We start from the raw sequence: 3,849 nt of genomic DNA, 5'->3' as shown, positions 1-3,849 counted from the left end.
TTCATCACTGAATGTGGGGCTGGCTACTGGCTAATGCGGCTAAGTCATTAATAATTCTTTTACAAACCAGGGAATTCCCAGTTAATGCTAAATGGGCAAAGAATGGCCAGTTATAGGCCCTGGCTGTAGGTCACCTGTGCATGGCAAAGAATAGCCCTTTATCGTAGTGACCTTTGTCCTACTTAATAGGTCCCTTTTACTATGGGGTAGAATATGTTCTTGCAATCACAACAGAATGGTCCAAGTTTGTTTTCTTACAGAGACATATTTACTATGGAGTAATATACTATACACACAGTGGAATATTATTCAGCCTTTATTTGTTTCCACGGTTTGATTATTTATTTGCTACTCATATTTTTAGTTGCGAGCCTAGCCTTTAATGACTGAGCCATCCCTCCAGCCCTACTCGTTCCTCTTAAAGTCTTATATTTGACTGGACTCAGATTTAGAAGTAGAAGCTCTCAGCGAGGACAATGTGTGTCTCTTGGCAAGCTGTTCCTGGGGTTTTTCTTTGGCTTCTTTCATCCTCTGGGCCAAAAGTTTAGCATATTCTGCTGCCTCCTCCCTATTTGCCTTAGTGGGATGTTTCTTCAGAGCACTGTGTCACCGTGAGTGTTACAGGACACACGGAGTGACATGGGACTGGGTCTTGGGTGCTTTGATCCTGGGCTTCTTGCCTTCTTGGTTTAAGGGCTTTCTGACAAGATCTTGGCAGACATCATCTCTAGAGAGATTGAAAAGCTTTCTGATCCTGCTAGCTCTTTTAGGACCCCGCTGAGGAGGCACAGTAGTATCCTTCTCCAGGAATATCCTTCTCATCTTTTTAACTTTTTTTTTTTACAATAGCCAAGTTGAGAACACTCAGATTGTCATCCACAATGCATTCTTCAACAGACTTGCACTCCCGCCCCCAGTTCTCCTTGATCTATAATAACAAACAGGAGGTGCACTCTGCTGTGAGTCAAGATGTTTTGCTTCATGGGAAAACCTAGTTTGTCATTCCCATCACTGATCTGGACCACACAATCCTATTCTCCACCCAAAGCCTCAGCAGAGACTTGTGTGGCCATGTGCTTCTCATACAATGTATGAAGCTTGCGTTCATCGTCCACTCCGATGACTTTCTGACAGCTGGTGGCCAGGAAGGAGGTATTCAGCTTCATCCTGGAAAAGATAATTGCCTAGAAGGCAACACAAAAAAGAGCTATTCAACCTTTATAAAAGGAGAGGATTCAGGGCAGGGAGGTGCTCGGAATTTAAGAGCATATACTACTCTTATACAAGAACTGAATTCACTTCTCCTCATCCAGGTTGGGTGGATCACCAACTACCTGTAAACCCAGCTCTAAGGAACTGGACACCCTCTGGCCACCAAAGGCATTTGTGGATGCATGTGTGTGCACACATGCATGCGTGCACACGCGCACACACACAAACACACACACTTTTTAAAAAACTGTTTTTGAAAGTCTTTAAAAGGATAAAATTCTAAGCTGGGGAAATAGCCCGGTCAGTAAAGTCCTTGCAGTTATAAGCATGACCTGAGTTCAGTCCTCACAGTTCATGCAAATCAATCAATAAAATCAGACCTGGCAGCATGTATGTGTAATTCCAGACCTAATGAGGCAGAGACAAGCAGGTCTTAAGGCTTGGTGTCCATCCACCTGAGCCTATTAGTGAACTCTCGTCCAATGGGATAGGCTGTCTCAAAAAGTGAGGCAGGGCAACAGTATCTTTCATAATAACCTCAAAAAAAGCAATCTTGGGGTAACTCTAAGTATGCAAGTGAAAAAAACTTTTATAATAAAAATTTTAAGACTTTGAAGAAAGAACTTAAACAAGATATCAGAATATGAAAAGATTTCCCATGATCACGGATTGGTAGGATTAATAAAATAAAAAATGCTATCAAAATCAAGCTACAGATTTAATGTAGTCCCCGTCACAATCCCAACACAATTCTTCACAGAACTTGAAAGGACAATTTTCAGCTTCCTATGGAAACACACACACACACCACCACCACCACCACCAACAACAACAACAACACAAAACAGGAGAGCGAAATAATCAAAGAAGCTCTGGAGGTATAACCATCACCAATTTCAAATTGTACTACAGAGCTATAGTAACAAAAACAGCATGGTATTGGCATAAAAATAGACAAATTGATCAATGGAACTGAAGACTCAGATGTAAGTTCACAGATGTATGGACATCTGATTTTTTTTTTTTTTGTAAAGAAGCCAGAAATTCATCCTGGAAAAAAGACAGCATCGTACTAATGGTGTTAGTCAAACTGGATGGCAGCATTCGAAGAATGCAAATAGATCCATACTTGTCACCCTGCATAAAACAACTCGTATCAAAGACCTCAACATAGGAGCAGATACAATGAATATGATTGAAGAGATAGTAGGAAATAGCCTTGAACTCACTGGCACAGGAAGACTTTCTGAACAGAACACCAACAGCACAGGCACCAAGAACAATAACTAATAATGGGACCTCATGAACTGAAAAACTTTGGAATGGCAAAGGGCACCATCCAGACAAAGCAACAGGCTACAAAATAGGAATTATTTTTTTACTAACTACACATCAAAAGAAGGATAATATCTAAAATATATAAAACTAAAAACCTGCACATCAAGAAAATTATCTAATTCAAAATGGGGTACAGATCTAAACAGAGAGTTTTCAATTGGTAAAATACAAATAGCTGAGAAACAAAGAAATGTTCAACATTCTTAGTCATCAGGCAAATGCAAATACAAACTACATTGAGGTTTACCCTTACACCAGTCAGAATGGCAAAGTTAAATAAAATAAACGACAGCTCATGTTGACAAGAATGTGGGGTAAGGGGAACACTTCACTACTGGTGGGAGTGTAAGCTGGACAGCCTCTGTGGAAATAAGTGTGGTGCTTCCTCAGAAAACTAGGAATAGATCTATCTCAAGATCCTGCTATACGACTCTTGGACACTTGCCCAGCACTGTTCTTTCTTGTTCTAGTAATATCTGGGCATCAGAAACAGCCTAGACATCCTTCAACATTAGAACGGAAAAAGAAAATGTAGAACATTTATACAATGGAATATTACTCAGCTGTTTAAAAAAACAAAATCATGAAATTAACAGGTAAATGGATAGAGTTAAAAAAAGTTATACTGAGTGAGGTAACTCAAACACAAAAAAAGACAGATATGATAAATATTCATTTATATGTTGATGTTAGCTGTTAAGTTTTTGGTAAGCAAGCTACAATCTGTATAACCATAGATGTTAGTTGTCAAGTAAGGGATTATGAGGGAGGGGGGGGAAGTGTCTTCTAAGGAAGGAGAAATAGAATATATAGTTATGGATGGATGGAGGGGGGACTAGAACGAGAGGCCTAAATTAGGAGGGGAAGGAAGAAGAGGGCAAATAAGGAAATATGGAAAGGGACAGCTAAAAATAAGGACGATTTGGGGAGTCATGGAAAACTAACACAGTAGAAGCTTCTTTAGAAAGATACATATATGAAAGAAACCTAAGTGGAATTACCAAATAACAGAAGTGATAGCACCCCAACTAGACATATTATCACCAAATGAAACCTCCTGCTAATCAAATTATTGGCTAAAGGGACCCATGGAAACCCCCAAACAACCTAGACTATTACCAAGGCTATAGATTTACCGCAAGATCCAATTATACCATTCTTGGGCATATACCCAAAAATACCTCATTCTGCGGCAAAAGACACTTGCCCAACAATCTTCTTTCTTGTTCTAGTTATAATATCTGGAAATTGGAAACAACCTTCAACATCAGAATGGATAAAGAAAATGCAGAACATCTA

At 39.5% G+C, this 3,849-nt stretch overlaps 1 pseudogene; it reads right to left on the bottom strand.

Moving 5' to 3' along the window:
* Window positions 1–314: 314 nt before the first annotated feature.
* Window positions 315–1,166, bottom strand: LOC121440677 (annotated as a pseudogene).
* Window positions 1,167–3,849: the final 2,683 nt, after the last annotated feature.

This window comes from Microtus oregoni, unplaced genomic scaffold (assembly GCF_018167655.1).
Source record: "Microtus oregoni isolate MIOR12 unplaced genomic scaffold, Mior012 000069F_ref0000032, whole genome shotgun sequence".
Lineage (NCBI taxonomy): Eukaryota > Metazoa > Chordata > Mammalia > Rodentia > Cricetidae > Microtus > Microtus oregoni.
The sequence above is the reverse complement of the archived record's forward strand: the minus strand, read 5'-3'. Positions and strand labels throughout refer to the sequence as shown.